General features: G+C 46.8%; 2 long non-coding RNA genes across 2 annotated transcripts; both read right to left on the bottom strand.

Moving 5' to 3' along the window:
• Nucleotides 1–1,989: 1,989 nt before the first annotated feature.
• On the bottom strand, nt 1,990–9,515 carry LOC108584292. The gene is made up of 5 exons (XR_004181706.1): nt 9,384–9,515; nt 7,228–7,286; nt 4,549–4,640; nt 3,176–3,234; nt 1,990–2,076 (listed from the first exon to the last, which is right to left on the bottom strand). It is a non-coding gene; the product is annotated as an uncharacterized LOC108584292 (long non-coding RNA).
• A 2,669-nt stretch (nt 9,516–12,184) lies between these two features.
• On the bottom strand, nt 12,185–16,981 carry LOC116273333. The gene is made up of 2 exons (XR_004181705.1): nt 16,672–16,981; nt 12,185–12,765 (listed from the first exon to the last, which is right to left on the bottom strand). It is a non-coding gene; the product is annotated as an uncharacterized LOC116273333 (long non-coding RNA).
• Between the last annotated feature and the right edge of the window lie 10,781 nt (nt 16,982–27,762).

Below are 27,762 nucleotides of genomic sequence, written 5' to 3'. Positions count from 1 at the left end.
AACTGTTGCATTGAGGATTGAGTTTCCAGCACATAAACTTTGGGGGATACACTTAAACCACAGCAGAGCACTTATGTAAATTCAACCACGAGGAGCTGGGAAAATCAAAGGCATGAGAAAGACAGCAAAGGCTAGCAGAGAAAAACGCACAAGTTAAGGGAAAAAGTCACAGTGAATCCTGTAGTGCAGGCTACTTTATCAAAAGCACCTAAAAAAGATCTCATTAACTGCCCCAACTCACCTCCACCCACATCTAAAGGGCCACACACAGCGCCACCAAAGGCAGCACAATGAGAACAGCATTCTCCTCAACAGACAAGCTGTGAGTATCCATACACCTGACTCAACAGCTCCAGAACAGCCCTAAAACAGCTCCTCCCTAACCACCACTCAAGTCACCAGCTGGGAAAGTATTCAGAAAACCCAAATCCTACACACCACTACCAAACAAATTAAACGGCAAAGAACAACCCATTTAAACAGCAATGCCAGTTGCTGGGAAAAAAAAGGAACAATGAGTAGAGGAAAAGCAGACCTCTTGGGGTCCACCAAGACCGAGTTTCTCAGCTTCAGCACTTTCAAATGTAGAATCCTCTGGGGACTGTGGAGCTCCACGAGGCATGTTGTCCTCAAAGATAAATAAGCAGGCAAGCTGGCTAGAAAATTGCTAAGGGTATTATTCTTCAAAAAATCTTTATAGGGTCAAACAGGAATGTGTCTTACGGGCTATGTGTATTCCCCACAGATTCTGAGGATGATGTCAGTATCCCTTTCCAGATGTGTTGAATAATTTGCGGTCACTTGTATTCCTGCCACTGAGTACCAGTGTTTTGCTAATTTGAACTGATTCCAGCTCACACTGACCCCGGCTCCCTGGATCTGGTTACCATTAGCCAAGACTGTCATCCATACTGTACCCTTTCAAAGAGTCCTAAAAAGAGCTCTTCACCTACTCTTCCAAGACAAGTAAAAATGTCTGCCAAAGAAATGGGGAAAAAAGATTGAGAGAGAGAAAACAATTAACATACTAACAAGAGAGCAAAAAGCGAAGGGGAAGGAGAAACTAGGAAAATCATACATGGGCTCACACCTATTTCCAAAGCTGGGCTAATATTCTTTTGCTTGTGTCTGAGTAAGTCACCAATTTTAACCTGCTAATGAAAAAAAAAAGAAAAAGAGAATGAAAGAAGCAGGCCCAGGCCGGGCACGGTGATAGGATTAAAGTGCTGTAATCCTAGCACTTTGGGAGGCCGAGGCGGGTGGATCACCCCAGGTCAGGAGTTCGAGACCAGCCTGGTCAACCTGGTGAAACACCATCTCTACTAAAAATACAAAAAATTAGCTGGGCATGGTGGCGCATGCCTGTAAACCCAGCTACTCGGGAGGCCGAGCAGGAGAACAGCTTGAACCTGGAACGCAGAGAATGTGATGACCTGAGATCACATCATTGCCCTCAAGCCAGGGCAATGAGAGCAAAACTCGGTCTCAAAAGAAAAAAAAAAGCCATAAAATAACTCAGATTTCATTAAATACAACCCTAGTGGTGAATGACTACTGGTCAACAATAAAAAAGATGGATTACTCAGAACAGAGATTAAGAGTCCAGTAAGAATCCAGGAATCTTACCGTTAAATAATGAAAGAAATCCTTTCCTTGGAAAGTAATATCCTCTCAGGCCAGGAACTCCACTAGTAGACAGCCTTCTTAAAAAAAACATTTCTGGCCGGGCATGGGTTCACGCCTCTAATCCCAGCACTTTGGGAGGCTGAGGCAGGAAGATCACCTGAGGTCAGGAGTTCAAGACCGGCCTGGCCAACATGGCGAAACCCCATCTCCACTAAAAATACAAAAATTAGCCTGGCGTGGTGCTGGGCACCTGTAATTCCAGCAACTCGGGAGGCTAAGGCAGAAGAATTGCTTGAACCCAGGAGGCAGAGGTTGCAGTGAGCCAAGGTCACGTCATTGCACTCCAGCCTGGGCGACAAGACTGAAGAACTTCCACATAAAAATCTTCAACATGAGACTGGAAAAAACGGTATGGGATCATCCCCGGACCTTTGGCTTTTACAGTTGGAGCTATAAGAACAAAAAGAAAAAAGGATGTCATTTAAACACAATATGTAGAAAAGAATAATTATTGAATCTGTATTGGTCTTTAACTTTTATACTTTGATCTTTAATTCTGTTATTGTAATTGAGTCCAAAGAAAAATAGTATGAGTAAAATAAAAAGAACACCATAAATGCTAATATTCTGTTTATCAAAGTCTGCAGTGAAATATCCCATTAAATCCAAGTGCAGTGACTCACACCCATAATCCCAGAACTTTGGGAGGCTGAGGCGGGTGAATCTCCTGAGGTCAGGAGTTCGAGGCCAGCCTGGTCAACATGGTGAAACCCCAACTCTACTACAAATACAAAAATTAGGCAGGCGTGGTGGCAGGGGTCTATAATCCCAGCTACTCAGGAGGCTAAGGCAGGGAGAATTGCTTGAACCCAGGAGGTGAGCTTGCCATGAGCTGAGATCACACCACTGCACTCCAGCATGGGCGACAGAACAAAACTCCATCTTAAAAAAAAAAAAAGCTAGCACGTGACATTTGCTATGGGGAGACTAGGGATATGATCTTGCTGCAATCCTTCCATTTTAGTAATTGCAAACAGTGTGATTCCATTCTGTTTCATCCCCACTCCACTCCAGAGCCAAAACAAGAAAATCAATTATATTTCTATTTCTTTAAAAACATATCTAACTAAATCATCTAATTAAAAGATAATATGCACGGCTCCATACTAGTAAAAAAAAACTTCTTATGTCCTGAGTATCATGGACATTTGATGAATGCTTGTTCAGTTGACTGGTGTAGACTTCAATAATAACCTGTTCGATGCATTATGCCACATTAATCTTGCATCTCAAAAGTAGGACAAATACTGTTCTTTCAGTTTTGTCTACCCAAAATGTAGTATTTACACGTATTTAAAAATGGGTTAATAAAAAGAAAATGAGTTTGTTCTAGAGAGTATGAGAATTTTGAAAACATGAATTCTCCTGTCCTGGCACATAATTAATACTTAGAGGCATATTAGTTCATGTGAAAGCTACCATTAAAAGAAATTAATGTTAAACATTACTTCACATAATCTTCTAACCTGACTTAAGACTGAAGACCTACCTCACGAAGCTGATTTATCAAGTTGTAAATCTTCACCTGTTGAATTCATAAGTTCATCTCTGAAAGGTAAGAATAAATACTTAATATTCACTAGGCAATATTCAGCAAAGTAATATCCACCAGTACATATTTAACATTTCATCACCAAGGGTGGGTGTGAAAAGAAAAGACAGACTGGGCACAGTGGCTCACGCCTGTAATCCCAGCACTTTGGGAGGCCGAGGTAGGCAGATCTTGAGGTCAGGAGTTCAAGACCAGTCTGACCAACATGGTAAAACCCCGTCTCTACTAAAAATACAAAAATTAGCCAAGTGTGGTGGCAGATGCCTGTAATCCTAGATACTCAGGAGGCTGAGGCAGGAGAATTGCCTGAACCCAGGAGGCAGAGATTGCAGGGAGCCAACATCATGCCACTGTACTCTAAGCCTAAGTGAAAGATCAAGTCTCTATCTCAGGAGGGAAAAAAATCATTAATTAATTAATTAATTAAGAAAAGACAAGACAATTGGGATGCTGGAGCACAACTAAATCTTCTTTTGAGGTTTCTATACAGTAACCAAACAAAATAATAATTGCAAATGGTCTCATCAGGTACTTCGTGGAGGATGTGTCCTCACAAGTAAACTGGTAACTTTGCAACCCACAGGTCTTTGAAACATATTACAATAATCTTAAATGGGATCCTTTAATATCACATTGCATTCAAGACTATCTTCCTCTACACATCTATAAAAATCATTTATTCCCACATAGGCTTTAAAATCTCAGGCTTAAAAACAAGACATGGATACTATTTTCTTTAGCAAAAGTAGCAGAAAACTGTGAAAGAAAATGTCAATTGCGTGCCAGTCAGGTGAGGGCAGTCTTCACGTTTTAAAAGCTAACACTGGCATGACTTACTCAATGTTGGACCCAGATAAATTAAAAAGTGGAAGATAAAAATACCTAAAATAGGCCCGTGCAGTGGCTCACGCCTGTAATCCCAGCACTTTGGGAGGCTGAGGCAGGCAGATCACTCGAGGTCGGGAGTTCGAGACCAGTCTGACAAACATAGACAAACCCCAACTCTACTAAAAATACAAAATTAGACAGGCATAGTGGCACATGCCTGTAATCCCAGCTCCTCGCAGGCTGAGGCAGGAGAATCGCTTGAACCCAGGAAGCAGACATTGCATGGAATCGAGATCGCACCATTGCATTTCAGCCTGGGCAAGGACAGCAAAACTCCATCTCAAAAAAAACAAAACAAAACCATAAAATAACTCAGACTTAATTAAATATAACCCTGGTGGTGAATAAATATTTGTCAACAATTAAAAAAATTTATTACTCAGAACAGAGAGGAGAGTCCACTAAGAATCCAAGAGTCTTACCTTTTAATAAAAAAATGAATCCATTCCTTTGACAGCAATATCCTCTCCAGGCCAGGAATTCCATTAGTAGACAGCCTTCTTAAAAAAAATTCCTGGCAGGGCATAGTGGTTCACATCTGTAATCCCAGCACTTTGGGAGGCTGAGGCAGGAGGATCATCTGAGGTCAGGAGTTCAAGACCAGCCTGGCCAACATGCTGAAACCCCGCCTCTACTAAAAATACAAAAATCAGGCTGGCATGATGGTGGGCACCTGTGATCCCACCTACTCGGGAGGCTGAGGTAGGAGAATCACACGAACCCAAGAGGCAGAGGTTGCAGTGAGCCAAGATCACGCCATTGCACTCCAGCCTCAGCAAGAAGAATGAAACCCCATCCCCCACCACAAAAAAAAAAGTTCCTTTGGAACGGCCTTCTACATAAAGATCTTCAACATGACACTGGAAAAAAGGGTATGGGATCATCACTGGACCTTTGGCTTTTACAGCTTGAGTTATAAGGACAAAAAGAAAAAGGGATATCATTTAAACACAATATGTAGAATAGAATAACTATTAAATCTGTATTGGTCTTTAACTTTTATACTTTTATCTTTACTTCTGTTAATATAATTGAGTCTAAACAAAAATAGCAATAAAATAAAAATATTATTGTTCAAAACATTGAACAATTATACTCTGTTCAATGCATTATGCCAGATAAATCTTGCATCTCAAAAGTAGGACAAATACTGTTCTTCCAGTTCTGTCTACCCGTAAATGCAATATTTACATGTATTCGTAATGGGTTAATAAAAAGAAAATGAGTTCATTGTTCTAGAGAGTATGAGAATTTTGACAACATGAATTTCTTGTCTCGCACATAATTAATACTTAGAGGCATATTATTTCATGTGGAGGGTACCATTAAAAGAATTCAATGTTGCCGGGCTCGGTGGCTCAAGCCTGTAATCCCAGCACTTGGGAGGGCCGAGACGGTGGATCACGAGGTCAGGCCCAGAGACCACCCTGGCTAACACGGTGAAACCTGCCTCTACTAAAAATACAAAACTAGCTGGCGAGGTGGCGGGATGCCTGTAGTCCCAGCTACTCGGGAGGCTGAGACAGGAGAATGGCGGAACCCGGGAGGCGGAGCTTGCAGTGAGCTGAGATCTGGCCACAGCACTCCAGCCTGGGCAACAGAGCTAGACTCACTTCAAAAAAAAAAAAAAAAAAAAAAAGAATTCAATGTTAAACCTTAAATAATGACTGAAATAAAAACAACAGCAAAAATGCTAATATTCTGTTTATCAAAGTCTGTAGTGAAATATCCCATTAAAGCCGGTTGTCGTGACTCACACCCGTAATCCCAGCAGTTTGAGAGGCCAAGGCGGGTGAATCACCTGAGGTCAGGAGTTCAAGAGGAGCCTGGCCAACAGTGAAACCCCATTCTAGGCCGGGCGCTGTGGTCAGTTTTTCCGTAATCCCAGCACTTTGGGAGGCCGAGACGGGCGATCACGAGGTCAGGAGATCGAGACCATCCTGGCTAACACCGCGGAAACCCCGGCTCTACTAAAAAAAATAGCTGTGCAAACTAGCCGGGCGAGGTGGCGGTGCCTGTAGTCCCCAGCCACGGGAGGCTGAGGTGAGAATGGCTGCAACCTGGGAGGCGGAGCTTGCAGTGAGCTGAGACCCGGCCACTGCACTCCAGCCCGGGCTACAGAGCGAGACTCCATCTCAAAAAGAAAAAAAAAAAAAAAGAAACCCCATCTCTAGTAAAAATACAAAAAGTAGCCAGACATTGGGGAGGGCGCCTGTAATCCCAGCTACTCAGGAGGCTGAAGAAGGAGACTCGCTTGAGGCGGAGGCTGCAGTGAGCCAAGATCACGGAATTGCACTCCAGCCCAGGCAACAAGAGCTAAACTCTATCTCAAAACAAAACAAAACAGACAAACAAAAAACAGTAACAGAAAACTGGAGCTAAGTCCTACTCATTGTATTTACTTTCCTGGCCGGGCTCGGTGGCTCAAGCCTGTAATCCCAGCACTTTGGGAGGCCGAGGCGGTGGATCAACAGGTCGTGAGATCGACCATCCTGGCTAACATGGTGAAACCCCCGCTCTCTACTAAAAATACAAAAAAAAAAACTAGCCGGGCGTGGTGGCGGTTTCTGTAGTCCCAGCTACTGGGAGGTTGAGGCAGGAGAATGGCGTGAACCTGGGGAGGCGGAGCTTGCAGTGAGCCGAGATAGCTTGGCACTGCACTCCAGCCTGGGTGATTACAGCTACGGTGACTCCGCCTCAAAAAAAAAAAAAAAAGAAAACCTTCTCTCCTACGTATCATGGACATATGACAAATGCTTGTTCAGTTGACCGTGTAGACTTCAATAATAATCTGCTCAATGCATTACACCAGATAAATCTTGCATCTCAAAAGTAGGACAAATACTGTTCTTCCAGTTCGTTCCAACTGGTGAAATGCATGTTTTACATGTATTTCTAATGGGTTAATAAAAAGAAAATGAGTTCACTGTTCTAGAGAGTATGAGAATTTTGACAACACGTGAATTCTCTTGTCCTGGCACATAATTAATACTTAGAGGCATATTATTTCATGTGGAGGGTACCATTAAAAGAATTCAATGTTAAACCTTAAATAATTATTTCACATAATCTTCTAATCTGACTTAAGATTGAAGACCTACCTCCTGAAGCTGTTTAATCAAACTGTAAATCTTCACCTGTTGAATTCGTAAGTTCATTTCTGAAAGGTAAGAATACTTAATATTCACTAGGCAACATTAAGCAAAATAATATCCACTAGTACTTATTTAACATTTCATCACCAAGGGTGGTTGTGATAAGAAAAGACTGGCTGGACACGGCGGCTGATGCCTTTAATCTCAGCACTTTGGAAGGCTGAGGCAGGCAGATCACGAGGTCAGGAGTTCGAGGCCAGCCTGCCCAACAAGGTGAAATCCTGTCTCTACTAAAAATACAAACATTAACCAGCATGGTGGCAGGCACCTGTAAGCCCAGCTACTCAGGAGGCTGAGACGAGAATTGCCTGAACCCAGGAGGCAGATGTTGCAGAAACCACGATCACACCACTGCATTCCAGCCTGGGTGAAACAGCAAGATTCTGTCTCAATCAATCAATCAATAAAAATGTAAGGAGGAAGCATTTACTGTGCATGTATATGCCTGGTATTATATGAAGCACTTTAGTGTCTTATCAAATCTTCAGGATAGATCTTCAGTCTCATGACCACAAAAGAGGACGCTAAAGCTCAGACAGGAGAAGAGACATGGCCAGCCTGTGTCCCCAGAGCCTACGGTCTTACCACCAGGTGAGACCGTTACACTGCTTCCAGGTATCATATGTTGTGAGATTTTTACTTTAAAATGAACCAAAAAAAACCAAAGGCAAAAAAGGCATAAGCTATTAAAAAGTGGGAGAAACACTAAGAGAACCTTAAGCACATAACTAAAAATATTATGGAAATGTTACTGAATTCACTAGCAAATTTAATTCTAGATTTTCATTGAGGAGTAGGTTATATTATTCATGATGAAGAAAAAAATGTTCACTTAAGTATATTAACATAAATACCATCAATATGATTTATCATGATTAAACGTTCACTTAAGGCAATTCAGTCAAAATTCTGCATCTCATACAATTTTATAGTTTGCTAGTAGGTTACAAGTAGTCATCCAAATAAAAACAGTAAAACACATGATGTTTTCCACTGGTTATTGCTCTTTTTAGGTAAGCACTTTGGTTATTGCTCTTTTTAGGTAAGCACTTGATATATACCAACAGACAGAGGATAATAACAAATTGCTAATTTCTTTCATCATTATATAAAGGTGGCTTCAGGATAGAATAGTATAAGTGCAATGACGAATTTGAAATCTAATGTCAACTCAGTGATGCATCAAGATAAAAGTAGAGACAATAGGGGCATCTTGGTGAGTACTGAATTATTTTTTATTTATTTATTTATTTTGAGATGGAGTTTTGCTCCTTTTGCCCAAGCTAGAGTGCAATGGGGCAATCTCGGCTCACCACAACCTCTGCCTCACGGGTTAAAGCGATCCTCCTGCCTCAGCCTCCCGAGTAGCTGGGATTACAGACATGTGCCACCACGCCCATATAATTTTGTATTTTTAGTAGAGACGGGGTTTCTCCATGTTGGTCAGGCTGGTCTTGAACTCCCGACCTCAAGTATCTGCCTGTCTCGACCTCCCAAAGTGCTGGGATTACAGGCGTGAGCCACCACACCTGGATGAATACCAAACTTAATGAAGCAGACTAAGAGAAACAATTCATTTAAAAAAATAACATTTGGCCAGGCATGGTGGCTCACACCTGTAATCCCAGCACTTTGGGAGGCTGAGGCAGGTGGATCAGTAGGTCAGGAGTTCAACACCAGCCTGGCCAAGATCATGATACCATCTCTATTAAAAATACAAAAATCAGCCAGGCATGGTGGCTGGCGCCTGTAATCCCAGCTGCTCAGGAGGCTGAGGCAGAGAACTGCTTGAACCCGGGAGGCAGAGGTTGCAGTGAGCAGAGATCACACCACTGTACTCCAGCCTGGGCGACACAGTGAGGCTCTGTCCCAAAAAATAATAATAATAATAATTCAATGAAATCCCTAAGATGAAGGGCTTTGCAATACATATGTAAATAAATTCCCAATCTCCATGCTGAAAGTTTAAAAGAAATGCTAATAATTAAAGAAACACAACTTTTCCTTAGCTTTGTAGCAATTTTAGAAACAGAGAATGTTTCCAATATTTAGACACTACAAAGCACCTGACAAGGAGAAACGTGTAAGGAGGCATGACTCACCGGCAGCCCTGGGCCTGTCCACGTACCCCCATGATGAAGAGTAACTCCACTGCGTAAATGCTCATGAACACAGGATTACAGGACTTTTCCAGTTTAGACATACCATATTTTCTTTCTCAGACAATTTCTTCAACTTGCCATGTAGGATCAGCACAATGACATTCCATTTCTCTGAAAACTGAGCAAAAACTGATTCTCAATAATATGTCCCTATGTCAGAGCAGCACTAACATGTAAGAACTTATTTCATATATTTTACATTCTAACAGTCCACATCATTTTACTGCTTTGAAAAAAATTTTTCCCTTTTTTGGTGGTTCTTAGAATTGGTTTAATGAGAGATTATTAGAGCTTGCCAAGAAGGCAGAAAGTCTAATCAACAAAACACGGCAATAGAGAGGCCACAAAGAGGAGGCAAGGTCTCCAGGGTCTTTTTAGGCAAACTTCCTAAACTTGTCTCAGCTGTGTGGGAAATAAAAGTCCCTTACAGCAGCCGGGTGGTGGTGCAGGCCTGTAATCCTAGCACTTCAGCAGCAGAGGTAGGCTGATCTCTTTGAGCTCAGGGTAACATAGCCAAAACCCCCCTCCCCACCCCCACCCATCTCTACCAAAAATACAAAACAGCCAGGCATGTTGGTGGGTGCCTATAGTCCCATCTACTCAGGAGGCTGAGGCAGGAGAATCACTTGAACCCAGGAAGCAGACGTTGCAGTGAGCCAAGACCATGCCACTGCCAGCCTGGACGACAGAGCAACACTCCACCTCAAAAAAGAAAAAACAAAAACAAAAACAAGGTTAAAAGGGACCCCAGACCTTAAAGGTACAAGTTTAAGAGGGACCCCTACGCAAAAAATGCCAACCCTTTTTCTCTCAATCTTTGAAACACCAGGAAGGTGTAACAGTTTTGCAGCCTAGCTGTAGCAGGCTGATGCCCCCAAGATGCCCATATCCTAATCCCGGAAACTGGTGAACATGACCTTGTATGGCAAAAGGGGCTTTGCAGATATAATGAAGTTAAGGGTCTTTGGCCATTTTTCAGCCTGCAAGCCAAAATTCCACCCTCCTTAGATCCCTGATGTTAGCTGGCAGGCTAGCCGGAGAGAGGTGGTGGAAGCATCTAAAAGCACAAACCCCAAATGCCCAGTGGAGTATGCTGCCCAGGCGCCTCTGTGCCCAGAGGATTTCCTGCAGCCCCCAGCATGCACAACCCCTGTTCCACCCCATCTCACTCTGTCTCTAGGAATTCTGTCTTCAGAACTGTGGGCGGGAATACATTCGTGTTGTTTTGCTCACTGTGTGGTAATTTGTTGCAGCAGCCACGGGAAACTAGTATTGTAGTGAAGCCTCAAACTCCACCTGAAGGGCACAGGCTGGGCCAGTGGGTTCATGCGTCTGTAATCCCAACACTTCTGAGGCTGAGGAGGGTAGATCACTTGAGGTTGGGGAGTTCAGACCAGCCTGGGCCACCTGCACGCCTCTACAAAAAAATACAAAAATTAGCCGGGCACAGTGGCATTACACCTGTAATCCCAGCTACCCAGGAGGCTGAGACATGAGAATTGTTTGCACTCCAGGGTGGGGGTGGAGGCTGCAATGAACTGGAGATTGCACCACTGCACTCCCGCCTAAGTGACAGATCAAGGCTCCATCTTGGAAAACAAAAACAAAACAAACCAAAACCCACCTCCGAAGAAGGCTGGGTTTCCAGTCTCTGCCAGCAGTCCCCACCCAACCCTCGAAGCAGACATTCCATTGCTGTGGGCCATGGACAGGCAAAAGGAAGCACCTCCTCGCGTGGCAGAGGACCACCCAGGAGAAACCCAAGGAAGGCACCACCGGCCGGGCCAGGCTCTCGCCAAAGCTATACCGGTGTTTTTGTTTTGTTTTTGTTTTGTTTGAGGCACAGTTTCACTCTGTCTCCCAGACTGAGTGCAGTGGCACAATCTCGGCTCACTCTCGGCCCCTCTGGGCTCCCCAGTTTGGCACAAATTCTCCTGCCTCAGCCTCTTGAGTAGCTGGGATTAGGAACACAGCACGCTTCTAGCTACAGTGGGTTCTTTTTGTCACTGTCCAGAGTGGGCAGCTGCTCTGAGGTACTCCACCCGAGCCTGGCAGCTTTCCAACTCGAAGCCCAGGAGCATGGCCCGCGGTCCAGATGCACCGCATGAGGTGTTTCTAGAGGACAGAGGCAGATGAGTTTCGCCTCCACTGGATTTCAGAGGGCCTAGAAGACAAGGGTCTGCTTGAGGCACTGAATAGTGAGCAACTTGGGCAGCGCTCTGGATGACCCTGCAAAGTGCCTGGATGGAACCTGGCTCAGACAGGACCAGTTCTGCAGGTCCCTGGAGCCACGGAGAGTCTGGCCAGCCACCAAGGCAATGCAGTCTGGATCTCAAAGCCAACAAACAGCATGATTCTAGGTGCCCCATGGTCTTATCTTGGGATCACCACCTCTCAGAAGCCCATCCTGCCAGAAGTTTCATCAGATGCCCAAACAGGCACAGCCAGACTCAGTGGTGTCTGGGAGTTCTCTGGAGGCCCCTGCAGCCTCAACCACCTCCCAAGCAAAACCCCCGCCTCCTCACCCTAACTTCTTGCTTAACTCACCCCCACAGAGCCTGGGTCAATGCAGCACCAAACAGGATGCCCTCACAAACTAGAGGTCCATGGCAGTGTCCCAATATGAGCATGTGGCCCAAAATATATCCTAAAGTACATATAAATTCAATATATATCCAATCATTGTGACTATGACAGTAGAATATTAAAATACTATTTTCAAAATGTATACAAGCTTAATGTTCTATTTATTCAAACTATTCAAAATACAAATCATCAACATAATTTGCCACTAACATCTCATTCAGTCCCTTCACAGGACACATGATTCACTGGGAGTTAATAAATTAGCAGCTGGCAGGCAGTGACACATAGCAAAAATGAAAACCAAGAGGTGAAATAGTTCTGAAATAAAAAGGGTTTTAAAGCTAAGAGAAATCATTGAATTACTAAGTCATTAGCACTAATTTTGAGCCAACTAACTAATTAATACGAGATGACACAGTGTCCTATGTTTTGGCAAATACAAACTATGTTTAAACAATGTCTGTAATGTGACTTTCAAAATGCTCCTGGCTTTACAAAGATGTGATTAAAATGTAGTAATACATGCTAAAACATTTCCCCCTGCAGAGAATGTTGTAACTTTCATCAGTCACACTGAGAGTCCAGAAGATGAAGGAAAAGGTAGTGGATTTCACTGAGAACTTACCAGAGTTGAACTCCCTCACTTTCTGTTGCCCAGCATTGGCAGGTTACGGGACTGGTGGCTGTGGTGTCTCAATGGTCTTTGGTCTCTTAGAAGGTGGAGAATCATCATCATCTTGAAAAAGAACATATGCTCATTACTGAAGGAACCATCTTAGGTTACAGCCACCTCCGGGTCAATTCCCAACATTCAAAATCTGAGCAGGGCTTTAAAGCTATTTTGAGTATTAATAATTATTTCTGTATTGCGAACTTCAGCATACTTTTTTCTAGTTATATTTGAAATGTTATTCTTTTGGGATGTGCGCAAGTGAATACTGCTTTTTCTTCTGTCTTGCTTCATTACTTTTTAGTTTGCTTCATTTGAATCATCATAAGTCTCCCCTTCTCCTCAAATAGCTTTCAACTTGCTGCCAAGAACAATAATCTATTTTAAGGCTTTTGAGAAAAAACTTTCAATGAAGAGAGCCACCTAAAGTTACACAAATATAGAAGAAACGGGGTAAAATAAAGCTTAGATTGGAAAAAAATATTTAAGATTGTACAAAATTCAAGCACACATAAACAAGGGAAGCTGGGTAATTGTATGTTCAAACACTTTTAACAAGTGCAAAATGTGGAGGCTTAAAGAAATAGGGCTGGCCAGGCATGGTGGTTCACGCCTATAATTCCAACACTTTGGGAGGCCGAGGCAGGCTGATTACTTGAGGTCAGGAATTCGAGACCAGCCTTGCCAACATGGTGAAACCCCATCTCTACCAAAATACACAAAAATTAGGCCAGGTGCGTGTACCACACCCGTGATGCCGCACTGAGAGAGGCCATGGTACATCACCTGAGGTCGGAAATGAGACCCTCCTCCGAACACCACACAGAGAAACTTTTGTCTCTACTAAAAATACATTAGCTGGGCATGGTGACGATGCCTGTAAACCCAGATACTTGGGAGGCTGAGGTAGGAGAATCGCTTGAACCCGAAAGGCAAAGGTTGCGGTGAGCCAAGATCGCACCATTGCACTCCAGCCTGGGCAACAAGAGTGAAACTCCGTCTCAAAAAAAAAAAAGAGAACAAAAATTAGCCAAGAGTGGTGGCACATGTAATCCTAGCTACTTGGGAGGCTGAGGCAGGAGAATTGCTTGAACCTGGGAGGCTGAAGTTGCGGTGAGCTGTGATCGCACCACTACGCTTCAGCCTGGGTAACAGAGTAAAACCCTGTCTCAAAAAAAAAAAAATAAAGAAAGAGAGAAAGCAAGCAAGAAAGCAAGCAACATTATTTATGAAACAGATACTGTTGACTCGGTCACAAGAAAGCCTGTGTATAAATGAGCAGTGAGATATTCAAGCACAGCACACACACACTACTCACGACAGCTATCCTGAGTTCCATGCTTACTTCTGGATACACCAGCAACTCAATCTGCTATGATCCTGCAATACATCTCTTGTTAAAATTAGAGACATCTGGGCCAGGCACAGTGACTCATGCCTGTAATCCCAACACTTTGGGAGGCCGAGGCAGGTAGATCACCTGAGGTCAGGAGTTCGAGACCAGACTGGCCAACATGGTGAACTGCTGTCTCTATCAAAAATACAAAAATTAGCCTGGCCTGGTGGCATGTGCCTGTAATCCCAGCTACTCGGGATCCTGAGGGAGAAAAATCGGTTGAACCTGGGAGGTGGAGGTAGCAGTGAGCCAAAATCGTGCCACTGCACTCCAGCCTGGGTGACAGAGCAAGACTGTCTCAAAAAAAAAAAAAGAAAGAAAGAAAGAAAAAAAATAAATTAGACATCTGGATCAAATCAGCTGCCTCTGTCATCGTCTAGTCCCGCAAAGTGTCAGTTAACGTCCTATTAAGATTGCTGCTCACATATCTATAAAATACTGAAAATATCATTTTTAAAAATCTTTTTTTTTTTATTTTGAGACGGGACTTTTGCTCTTGTTGCCCAGGCTGTAGTGCAACGGTGCGATCTCAGCTCACTGCAACCTCCACTTCCTGGGTTCAACAGTCAGCTTCCGGTAGCTGGGATAAGCAGGCATGCACCACCATGCTCGGCTAATTTTGTAGTTTTAGTAGAACAGGGTTTCCACGTTGGTGGGCATTCTTCAACTCCCGACCTCAGGTGATCCCTTCATCTTGGCGCTCCCAAGTGCTGGGATTACACAGCGTGAGCCACGCACCTGGCCAAGAAACCCGCTGTTTAAAAACAAGCCAGGTGGTGGCTCACCTATCAACGCACAGGCAAACGATGGATCACTTATCCAATAGTTTGAAGTTTCAAGCCTGGACATTCATGATGCCATCCTACTAAGAATATATATATATATAAAGAGGCCCAGCTGGGTGTGGTGGTGGGCACCTGTAATCCCAGCTTCTCCAGGAAGGCTGAGGCAGGAGAATAAAGCTTGACCCTGGGAGGGTGGAGGTTGCAGTGAGCGGAGATCTTGCCACTGCACTCCAGCCTGGGAGACAACAGCAAAACTCCATCTCAAAAAAAAAAAAACAAAAACAGACCCCATTCAAAACAAAAGAAAAAGCAAAACAAAAACACAAATGTGAGGTATGGGAAATAAAATAATTAGGTGTTAAGCCTGGCCATGAAAATAAAAGACCACTCAAATACAATAAGCTGTCTTTTTAGACAGGTATAGTATTCTTATTTTACAGCTTAGAAACAGCTGTGAGCTCAGAGAAGTATTGTTGGATGGACCATGTTGTATCTCCTGGACCCAGTGCGAGATCGAACTTAGGTATTGTAACTCCTGTAGCCTACAGGGTGCCTCTCACAAGGTAAATGTAGAATTTGGCTAATCTGAAGTTACCCGCGGCAGCACTGGGTCAGTTCCTACACCCACACTACTTCTATGATGATTTCATCAAAGGGAAACCTTACAGGAAAGTGAAAATGTTTCTAGAAGGTGATTGGACACCAGCACATTTGCTTGTTGCCTTTGGTCTCTTCTTCTCAGGCCAACAGTAACCTGAAATTATTGACTGACTATTTGATCAACTGGAAAATGGTACCAAAATTAAGCCAACATCCAGAGAAATTCACTTGAGGACCTATGTATGTGCTTTGAAAGACAAAACTGCTTGTGAAGGATACTGTATTTCAGAAAAACAATCATATTTACAACTAATAAGACTGTAAAATGCTGATGTGTTGAATGCTACTTTAGAAAAACATGTTCAAATCTAGGGGAAAAAAAATCGAAAACTACATATCTAGCTAGCTAGTTAACTATCTAGAGACATGCTTTCATTCCTGGCCTCAACTGGTCCTCCTGCCTCAGCCTCCTAAGTAGCCTGGGCCACAGGTGGACACAGTTACACCTGGGTTTTTTGTTTTGTAGAGACAGGGTTTCACTACATTGCCCAGGCTGGTGTCATACTTTGGAGTCTCGCTGTGTTGCCTAGGCTGGGGTGCAGTGGTGCAATCTCGGCTCACTGTAACCTCTGCCTTCTGGGTTCAAGGAGTAGCTGGGACTACAGGCATGTGCCACCACACCCGGCTAATTTTTGTACTTTTTGTAGAGACTGAGTTTCACCATGGCCAGGTTGGTCTCAAACTCTTGACCTCAGGTGATCCACCCACCTCGGCCTCCCAAAGTGCTGGGATTACAGGCTTGAGCCACGAGCCTGGCCGAGCACTTTCTTGTTATTAAACAGCCTAACCCAGGAGGGGCACAGTCCCTCACGCCTGTAATCCTGACGACTCTGATGGCCAAGGTAAGAAGACCGCTTGAACCCAGGAGCTCGAGAGCTTGGCCTGGAGCAACACAAGCGAGACCTATCTCTACAAAAATTACAAAATTAGGCCGTGAGCATGGCAGTGCAGCCATCTTTTCTTCAGAGAGGCAGGGAGTTCTTCATGTTGCCCAGGCTGGTCTAGGACTCCTGAGCCCAAGCCATTCATCCTCCCGCCTCGGCCTCCCAAAGTACTGGGATGGCAGTTTTACTTGGCAGTCCCTCCCTGTGTGTTTTACCCGCCGGTTTTTACTTTTTAGACAGGGTTTACCTCAGTCTCGCAGGCTGGAATGCTGTGGTGGGACCATAGCTCATTGGAGCCTTGAACATTGGGGTTCAAGTAGCTGGGGGACTGAGGTAGGACTACTGAGACAGGGTCGCGCCATGTTGCTAGACTGCTCCTGGCCTGAAGGGATCCTCCCGCCTGGGTGGCGCCTGGACATAGTTCTGTATTTTTGACCGACATAAACACTGCGCTGGGTCTGAGTTTGTCAACTACCCTTCTCCAGCCAGCAACACACAGGACCTGGAGGGGAGGTCGCGGTTAGCAGGCTCCACTCTCAGGAGAAAACTGCTCAGCTACTGACACTACCAACTCCGTAACGCCGCCGAACACCCCGCCTGTGACGTCGCCCCAAGGCCCATCCTTGTGACGTCACCGAAGGCGCGCGCTTGTGACGTCGCAGAGGCCCGCTACTCACGCGGAGCCCATCGGAACTCGCGGCGGGGCTGCAGGTCTTCCAGGAGCGCTCGTGCGCGGACGGCTGGCCACAGGCCGCCGGGGGGATATAACCGGCAGCTGAGCTGGCCTTTTTGTGTCTGCAAGCTTCGGCCGGCTGCCGCCGCCCATAAGCTACCGGGAGGAGCTTTAGGACTTCCCCGCCTGCAGGGCCCGGCCTAGCAAGGACCAGACGCGTCACGAGCAGGCGCTGCGCCCCAACCGGCCGGCTCCTGGCGGGCCCGTTGCGGAGAAGCTCCTCAATGGCCAGCGGCAGCTGCAGCCTCCGCCCTGCACTCGCCTCACCTGATCCCGGGTACGTGCATCCCACAACACCTCCCCCCAGCCAGGGCCCGAGGACCCCCGGGAGCGTCCCCCGCCACCTGGCGCGGCTCATCCTGGGCAGGGTAGGCCCCCTCTGAGGTTGCCCTGCATTAGGGAGCTGCACCGCCGAGCTCGACCTCTCAGGGGCCGTTGTAATCGCATTAAGACTTTGAAACTTTGTAGCGGTGTAAAAGGGGCTAGAAAACGAAGAAAACATCTTTTTAAAAATATAAGCGGGCCAGGCGCGGTGGCTCAAGCCTGTAATCCCAGCACTTTGGGAGGCCGAGACGGGCGGATCACGAGGTCAGGAGATCGAGACCATCCTTGCTAACGCGGTGAAACCCTGTCTCTACTAAAAAATACAAAAAAACTAGCCGGGCGAGGTGGCGGGCGCCTGTAGTCCCAGCTGCTCGGGAGGCTGAGGCAGAGAATGGCGTGAACCCGGGAGGCGGAGGTTGAAGTGTGCCGAGATCGCACCACTGCACTTCAGCCTGGGCGATAGACCGAGACTTTGTCTAACCGTGTGTGTGTGTGTGTGTGTGTGTGATCGAGCCCGGCAGGTTGAGATTACACTGAGCCGAGATTATATAAAAGATCAAGCACGGGAGGTTGAGGTTACAATCAGATGAGATTGCGCCGTTGCACTCCAGCCTGTGTGACAGAGGGATACTCTGTCTCTAAAACCTTACATGCAAGTGAGAGCTTTTCTTCCAGCGCTCATGCTCAGACTGAAGAGTAATTGGCCGCCTCCAGGTGGCTCACGCCTCGCATCCCATACTTCGGGAGGTCAGTGGCGGGGTGGATCGCTGAGCCTCAGGGGGTTCCAGACTAGCTTGGGCAACATGGTGAAACCCTGTCTCACAAAATACAAAATTAGCTGGGCATGGTGGTGGCACGCGGCCAGTCCCCAAGGCTTGTAGGCTGAGGTGGGAGACTGCTGAGTTCAGGAGGCTCAGGCTGCACTCTCCTCCTGGGCTCAGGCAATCCTTTTCAGCCTCCCAAAGTGGGACACACTGTATTTTAATAAGTTTTTGAAATGAAACTTTACAGGCACCACTTCCTTCAAGCTAACATACAGAAACAGATGCTATTCTGTTTTGTTTTCTGCTTCCAGTGTGTGTATGTGCTGCAGCTTTTCTTTTTGAGACAGGGTTCTGCTTCTTTGCTGGGTGGACAGGCCAGGTGCAGTGGCTCATGCATGCTTCTAATCCCAGCTACACAGAAGGCTGAGGCAGGAGAATCGCTTGAACCCAAGAGGCAGAGGTTGTAGTGAGCCGAGATCGCACCACAACACTAATGCCAACATGCCCAGCTAACTTTAGCATTTTTTAGTAGAGACTGTGTTTCACCATGTTGGCAAGGCTGGTCTTGGACTCCTGACCTCAGGTTATCCACCTGCCTTGGCCTCCCAAAGTGCTAGGATTATAGGCATGAGGCACTGTGCCCCGCTAATTTTTGTATTTTTAGTAGAGGCCGGGTTTCACCATGTTAGCCAGACTGCCTTTGAACTCCTGGCCTTAAGTGATCCACCTGCCTCAGCCTCCCAAAGTGCTGGGACTACAGGTGTGTGCCACCGTGCCCGGGCCCCCTTTATTCCTTACAATCATGCAGTTCTAAGTCAGCATTCAGAGGTAGATTTTTCACTTGCAGCAGAGGCAGTAGAGGTTTTGGAAATGCTCCTTGAGGCAGACACTACACCCCGATTTCATGGAGTGCTTTGGCTTGCTTTCAAGTCTGCAGAAGCAGAAGGTTTGAGAAGCTCCGCCCCAGCCTGGTCAAAAGAACAAGGTTCAGGAGCTCTGGGGCACAGGGTGTGCCTGTAGACTGTGGACAGGACTCATATGGCTAAGGTGAAGTATACCAGCTTCAGGAAGAAAAGCTGACAGACAGGCTTCTTTGGAAGGTAGCCAGAGGAGATGTCTGTTTGCTGGGGCAGGAATTGGAGGGAGCCGCCCAGCCTGGAGAGGTTCAGCCAGGCTGTCACAAGGATTTGAAACTCCCCATCTGAGAGTCTGCACTCACTCCCTGTTTGCTTGATGCATTCATAAATATCCCTCCTGAATCTGCACCCATCCACCTTGTGGGTTCTGCAGAGCTGTTTCAGAGTCAACCTCATTTTTGGCAGTATGTCCAGCCTGCCTGACCTCAGCTCTGTGTGCCTGAAGGGTGGCTCTGGGGGATAGGATTTGGAGGCGGGGGGAGAAAGAGGATGAGAGAGCTCAGTCTAGGACTAGAGGATCATGTGCCCTTATGTAAAATACATCTCAAGTTAGGGAAGAAAGCAGTGGCTTTATGCTTTGTGTGTGTGTGTGTGTGTGTGTGTGTGTTTTCTTTTGTTTGTTTTGAGACAGGGCTCTATGGGACTGCGGGGGCTCATGGATCACGCTGACCGCGTGATCCTGGTTTCACGGCAACCTCACCTCCTGGGTCTGGGCACCTTGGTGCCTCAGCCTCCCAAGTAGCTGGTGTTAAACAGATATGTGCCACCATGCCTGACTAATTTTTGTATTTGTAGTAGAGACAGGGTTTTGCCGTGTTGGCCAGGCTGATCTTGAACTCCCAACCTCAAGTGATCTACCTGCCTTGGCCTTCCGAACTGCTGAGATTAAAGGTGTGAGCCATCGTGCCTGGCCCCGTGTTGTGTTCTGATGGGGAGGAGGTGAGGGTGTACCGAGCCCTTCCTGACTGACGGACCTGTGCTCCCTTCGCTCTCTGTGGACAGGATGGTGATTGCTCATGCCAAAGCCTTGGACCCTCCGCCTGTGACTCGGTGACCAACTCAACTATGAAGGACAAGGGGGTGAGCCTGGGGTCCCCACCCATTTTTCCCCACCTTTGCCTGGGCTTGTCCTTAAGTCTACCATGGGAATGGAAAGGACCATGAGCTGCCAGCCAGGATTTTTATTTGTTTTTACTTGGAAAGATAGAGACAGGATCTTGCCATGTTGCCCAGACTGGTCTTCTGGAACTCCTGGGCTCAAGCGACCCCTCCTGCCTCAAATCTCCCAGTGGCTAGCAGGTTACAGGCAGGGCCACCCATGCGACCAGCCAGCCAGCCCTGTTTTCAAAGATGGTCTTTGGGTTAATGAGAATTCTCTCCCTGCTTACTCTCAGCCAGGCAGTGGCTTTCTGAACCAGGAAGGGGCATAGGGAGATGGGATTTGGTTTGCTCAGCTTTTGGACTCAGCTGCTTTTTACTTTTGATTTAATAGACTCAGAATGTCAAAGGTTTAAGGGGCTTAGAGTTCATCTGGCCCATGCCTGGATACCAGAATTTAGGGAATTTTTGAAATGGCAGATCTCTGCATTCTGAGATCCTGATTCAGTAACTCCAAAGTTGGAGCCTGCATTTTTCTTTGTTCTTTCTGTAGAGGCAAGGTCTTACTCTGTTGCCCTGGCTGGAGTACAGTGGTGCAATCACAGCTCACTGTAGCCTTGAATTCCTGGGCCCAAGAGATCCTCCTGCCTCATCCTCCCGAGTAACTGGGACTTCAGGTGTGCTGGGCTAATTTTAAATCTTTTTGCAGAGATGGGATTGCACTATATTGCCCAGGCTGGTCTCAAACTCTTGAGCTCAAGTGATCCTCCAGCCTTAGCCTCCCAAAGTGGTGGGATTACAGACACAAGCTGCCATGCCTGGCTGACATTAGCATTCTTTCTTTTTGGAGATGGAGTCTGTTTCATTGCTCAGGCTGTGGTGCACGTGCAATCTTAATACTGCAACTTCTCTGCCCGAAGTTCAAGCATTCTTCTGCTCGGTGCTCTTTCCAGGAAGCGCTGGGATTACAGGCACATCGACACATCGCTTCTGGTTAATTTTTATATTTTTAGTAGAGACAGGATTATTAGTGTTGGCCAGGTTTGTTCCGAACCTGACCTCAGGTGATCCACCCACCTTGGCCTCCTAAAGTGCTGGGATTACAGGTATGGTCACTGCACCAAAGTTTTATGTATTCACGGCAGCAGGCAACGACGATTAGAAACTATCCAGTTGGACAATAGAAGCACGTTACCAGCCCTGAGCACCAGTTTGCTGAAGCTGATGGTGGTCCTACTTGGTCATCTCTGCCCTGCTCCTAGGTGGGACTCTCTCAGGCCCTGCAGCCCACAGTGCTGCCTCATGAAAGCTGCCTCAAGATTCTCTGTGATGGGCCGGGTGCAGTGGCTCAAGCCCTAATCTCAGCATTTTAGAGGTCGTAGATGGGCTGGATTCTAAGCTCAGGAGAGATCGAGACACCATCCTGGATAACACGCTGAAACCCCATCTCTACTAAAATACAAAAACTAAATCAAGCAAGGCAGCTGGAAAGTTTCAGTAGTCCCAGCTACTCAGGAGGCTTGAGGCAGGAGAATGGCGAAACTCCAGGAGGCATGGAGCTTGCAGTGAGCTGATCCGCCACTGCACTCCAGCCTGGGTGACAGGAGCAAGAGTCCATCTCTCAAAAATTCTCTGTGATGGCCGGGCATGTGTGGCTACACCTGCAATCCCAACATTTTGGGAGGCCACATGGAAGATCACTGAGGTCAGAGTTGTGAGACCAGACCAGCCAACTGGTGAAACCTTGTTTCTACCAAAAATACAAAAAATTAGCTGGATGTGGTGGCACGCACCTGTAATCCCAGCTACCTGGGAGGCTGAGGCATGAGCAGCACGGATCGCGGGGAGGAAGAGGTTGCAGTGAGGTCGGCAGATGATGACAAGCATCAGTCAGCAACAGTGATTCTCAGTAATCAAAACAAACAGGAAAAAGATATTTTTCAGAATGACTGCATCGGCCCCTCAGGTGGGAGCGCTTCTCCAGGGCAACGGTAAGTCCAGGGCAAGTCCCAGTGATGGGAATGCTGCCTGGAGAGGAGTCAGCACCAGTATGGGGCCTGCCAGCTGAGGACTTGCCATATAGCTGCTCTGCCTCTCACAGTCCTTTTCAGCTGCGCACGTCAGTGCAGAGTCACAGGCCTGCCTCCTTTGGGCTACTTTATGACCATGTTTCCTGCCTGTGGGGCAGGGTAATTTCAGGATCTAAATTGGTGAACTTGGCTGTTCTCAGTCCCGAGAGGCAGCTCTTCCTTCTTCTAGTTTTGTTGTTTGTTTGTTTTGTAGAAATGGGGTCATGCGATGTTGCCCAGGCTGGTCTCAAACTTCCGTGCTGAAGCGATCCTCCCACCTTGGCCTCCCAGTGTGCTGGGATTACAGGCATGAGCTACTGTGCCCTGTTAATTGTCTTACTACTATACTTTTAGAGCTGAGGTCTTGGTGTGTGTTGTCAGCTGGTCTCGGGACCAACCCTGGCCTGCCATCCTCCTGCCTCAGCCTCCCTGACTGCCTCAATACATCCTCTTCTTACCTTCCTGCCAGAAGAGCCCCCAAAGCATGTGAGTTCTGAATCATGCAGTCTTCTGGGTGCTGAACGGGCTCTCCTGCTCTGGTCCTAGGTTCCGTATGTGGATGTGATCTGTGTGAACAGCTGCTACTCTTGGTATCACGACTACAGCACCTGGAGTTGATTCAGCTGCAGCTGGCCACCCTGTTTGAGAAGTGGTGTAAGATGTTTCAGAAACCCATTATTCAGAGCAAGTACAGAGCGGAAATGATTGCAGGGTTTCATTAGGTAAGTGCTATTGAACTTTCTGCTTATGTGTTATCTCGGGACAGAGATGTCACTCGCCTCCCCCGGCCTGCCCTGCGCCCACTGCACTGTTCCCCTCACTTCAGCTTTGGAGCTCACTCCCTGTCCCTGGCCCCATATATTCCCTTCCTGCCAGCAGCCAGGCTCTGCCCCACTCGCTTGGTCCTCAGAGGTGGCCTCCTTACCAGCCTTGTTTCCAGACAGCCTCCTATCACCCGTGCCCAAGTGGTCTTTCTAAAATATCCAAATTTGTATTTGTTTGCTTTTGATAAATGAGTTCTCTCTCTGTCACCCAGCTGGGAGTGGTAGATCACTGTTACTGCAACCTAAACTTCCTGGGCTCAGTGGTGCTGCCACCTCAGCCTCCTGAGTAGCAGGGATCATAGGCACATGCCAACATGCCTGGCTAATTTTTACTTTCATAGAGATGGGGTCTTGCCAGTTGCCCAGTGCTGATCTTGATTCCTGGGCTCAAGTGTTCCTCCTGTCTCACCCCTCACAGGAGCACTGGGATTAGGCGGTGGTTTTTACTGTGCCCGGCCACAGATTAAAATTTGGGAGTCCTGTGATTGGCTCCCCCAGGCCCACAGGACAAAGCCGTAATCCCTGGTCAGGACACTCAGTGTCCTCTGCTCTCTCCTGGATTTTCATCCTCTTCTCTCCTCACTCCCAGCCACTGATCTGTTTCCACTGCCCTCGTTGCTCTCCTGCTCTTGCTTGAGCTGTTTCTTCTGTCTGGAATGCCCATGTTGGCACCATAATTGAAGGGGTGGCCTGCCCCTCCACACCTGTGGGCGTTTCTCATTAGGTGGAATGAGAGACTTGAGAAAAGAAATGAGACACAGAGACAAAGTATAGAGAAAGAAAAAGTAGGCCCAGGGGACCGGCGCTCAGCATACAGAGGACCCACGCTGGCACCGGTCTCTGAGTTCCCTTAGTATTTATTGATACTTATCTTTACCATCTTAGAAAAAGGGAAGTGGCAGGATAATAGGATCATCCTAGGGAGAAGGTCAACAGTAAGACATATGAATAAAGATCTCTGTGACATAAGTTTAAGGAAAAGTGCTGTGCCTTGATACGCATATGCAAACATCTCCATAAACCTTTTTAGTGGATAAAGAGCAGCATTGGCTAGCAAGTCCCACCTTCGCCCTAAGGCGGTTTTCTCCTTTCTCAGTAAACAGAACATACAATCGGGTTTTACACCAAGATGTTCCATTGCCCAGGGTCGGGCAGGAGACAGATGCTTTTCTCTATCTCAACTGCCAAGAGGCCTTCTTTCCTCTTATACTAATCCTCCTCAGCACAGACCCTTCACGGGTGTCAGGCTGGGGGACGATTAGGTCTTTCCCTTCCCATGAGGCCATATTTCAGACTATCACATGGGGAGAAACCTTGGACAATACCTAGCTTTCCTAGGCAGAGGTCCCTGTGAACTTTGGCAGTGTACGTGTCCCTGGGTACTTGAGATTAAGAGAATGGTGATGACTTTTAACCAGCAAGCTGCCTTCAGGCACTTGTTTAACAAAACACACCCTGCACAGCCCAAAATCCTTTAAACCTTGAGTCACCACAGCACGTGTCTCTTGCAAGGACAAGGTTGGCGGTAGGGTCACAGATTAACAGCATCTCAAATACAGAACAAAATGGAGTCTCTTATGTCTACTTCTTTCTACATAGACACGGTAACAGTCTGATCTCTCTTTCTTTTCCACACAATAATCACCAACTAAAATATCCTTTTCTTTTTGTTTATGTTTTTGGAGATAGGTTCTTGCTATGTTGCCCAGGCTGGTCTCGAATTCCTGGACTCAATTGATCTTCCTGCCTTGGCCTCCCAAAGTGCTGGCGGTTTGGTGTAGTCCACTGTACTGGCATGCGTTGCGTTTGTTTTGACAGGATCTTATTCTGTTGTCCAGGCTGGAGTGCAGTGGTGTCATCATAGCCCACTGCAGCCTTAAACCCCTGGGCTGAAGTGATTCCCCCACCTCAGCCTCCGGAGTAGCTGGGACAACAGACATGAACCACCATGGGCAGCCTATTTTTAAAATTTTGGGGGCCAGGCACCATGACTCACACCTGTAGTCCTAGCACTTTGGGAGGCTGAGGTGGGCAGATCACGATGTCAGGAGTTCGAGACTGGCCTGGCTAACGTGGTGAAAGCCTGTCTCTACTAAAGATACAAAAAATTAGCCGGACAGAGGTTGCAGTTAGCCTAAATTGCGTGATTGCACTCCAGCCTGGGTGACAGGGCGAGACTCCGTCTCAAAAAAATTTTTTTTTTTTTGTAGAGATGGAGTCTCGCTCTCAAGCTGATCTTGAGCTCCTGGCCTTAGTGATTCTCACCTCGGACTCTCAAAGTACTGGGAATACGAGCGTGAGTCACACGATGCATGACTGAAAAGATTTCTGTTCACTGGCCGAGTCTCCTCACAGCTGTCCCGCTGTGGGGAGGTTTACCCCGCCTGCTCCAGGCTGAGGGAGGCTTCCCCGTGCTCGGCCCCTGTTGCAGCCCGAACCTGGCTCTCCCGGCGTTCTCGCCAGGCACTGTCATTATTTCTTTGCCTCTCTTTGACTGGACTGTGGGCTTAGGAGAGAGAAAGAGTTCTATTTATTGTTGCTTCCCAGGTACTCTGCGATGTCTGACACAGCACGTGCTAATATAATAGTAGCTGGGAGTGCACCACTACACCTGGCTAAGTTTTGTATTTTTAGTAGAGACGGGGTTTCACCATGTTGGCCAGGCTAGTCTCAGATTCCTGACCTCAAGTGATCCACCCACCTCGGCCTCCCAAAGTGCTGGGATTACAGGTGTGAGCCACTGCTCCCAGCCTACAAGTTTATTTTAGATTTCATGGGAAGAATCAACTTAAGTACTACTTAAGAGAAGTGGAATTCTGGTTCCACTTCTCCCATTATCTTGCTGTGCGAATTTGGAAAGTTAATAATGTCTCTGGGTACTGGGTTTCTTAAAGTAGGCAACATTTACCATCCTGCATTCACAGCATCATTATTAGGAACGAATAAAATATTATGTGTACAACAACAACAAATATTTCAGTCCCCAATACTGAATGGAGAAGGCCATAGTTGTGTTTGTGGTGGTTTTTATGTATTTGTGGTCAGGATGTAGCTTTGGGCTGAATGTATTTTTAGGTTCTTGCATTTGTAGGGAAAGCAGTATAGACATAGGAAGATTTGGGCTCAGACTGGGTGTGGTGCCTCATGCCTGTGATCCCAGCACTTTGGGAGGCCTAGGTGAGAGGATTTCTTGAGGCCAGGAGTTTGAGATCAACCTGGGCAACATAGCAAGACCCCATCTCTACATACACACACAGGAAAACAAAATAAGCCAGGCATAGTGTGCACACCTGTCGTCTTAGCTACTTGAAAGGATGAGGCAGGAGAATTGCTTGAGCTCAGGAGCTGGAGGCTGCAGTGAGCTATACTTGCACAATTGTATTCCAGCTTGGGTGAGACAGCAAGACCCTGACTTGCTTTCTCAATATAGGGTGACCCCATCTCTACAAAAAGTAATTTTTTAAAATGAGCTGGACATGGCGAGGCATGCCTGTGGTCCCAGTTACTCAGGAGGCTGAGGTAAGAGGATCACTTGAACCCAGGAGGTCAAGGCTGCAGTGATCTCTGATCATGCCACTGCACTCCAGCCTGGGTGACAGAGGGAGACGCTGCCTGAAAAGAAAAAAAGATCTGGGGTTGGTGTTCCAGGTGAATACAAATTTGCCAGTGAGTAGGGGGACAGTTGGATATCACTGAAGGGGAACACTTTAGGGAAGACTTTGATCACCACTTCAATGTTTACCTAGAACGATCCTCCACCCCTACCATTAGAACAGTGACCCAGGTTGGGAAGGATAGGGATGCCCACTCCCCGCCCCCCAGTTTGAGTAGTTTCTTTATACACATGCACAAAGCAGTGTTCAAAGATTCAGGCAGAGACTCATTCCTTCTGTCACTCAGGCTGGAGTGCAGTGACACGATCGCAGCTCACTGCAACCTCCACTCCCCTCAGGGTTCAAGCAGTTCTCCTGCCTCAGCCTCCTGAGTAGTAGGAATTACAGGTGTGCACCACCATGCCCAGCTAATTTTTAGTAGAGACGGTTTCGCCGTGTTCAGGCTGGTCTATGAATCACTCTCTCTGTTTCTGACTTGGCCTCCTTATCTCCAGGAAGCATCCATGCCAACTCCAGCCTCCTGCCTTAGAACCACACTCTGTCCCTTCGATTCTGCAAGGCCACCTGGCTTTGCTGTGCTCCCTGTCCATTGGGATTAGCCATGGCACCTCTCAGAAGGTGGTGAGTTGGGGCACTCCTACAGCTCACATAATTTGCTGGTCTTCTTTCAGGGATCAATGTCCTGTGTTGTCTATTGTTCAGTATCTGAAAACCCTTGATTCTTCCGTTTATCTGATGTTCTAGGCATTTAAGGTTGGAGTGGAACTCTGATCCCTGTTTTACTTTCATGGCTAGAAATGGAAATCTTTTTTTGGCGGGGTCAAAGTCTTGCTCTGTTGCCCAGGCTGGAGTTCAGTGGCGTGATCTCGGCTCACTGCAACCTCCACCTCCTGGGTTCAAGCGATTCACCTATCTCAGCCTCCTGAGTAGCGAGACTACAGGCGTGTGCCATCATGCCTGGCTAATTTTTTGTATTTTTAGTAGAGATGAGGTTT

This window comes from Papio anubis, unplaced genomic scaffold (assembly GCF_008728515.1).
Source record: "Papio anubis isolate 15944 unplaced genomic scaffold, Panubis1.0 scaffold562, whole genome shotgun sequence".
Classification (NCBI taxonomy): Eukaryota; Metazoa; Chordata; class Mammalia; order Primates; family Cercopithecidae; genus Papio; species Papio anubis.
The sequence above is the reverse complement of the archived record's forward strand: the minus strand, read 5'-3'. Positions and strand labels throughout refer to the sequence as shown.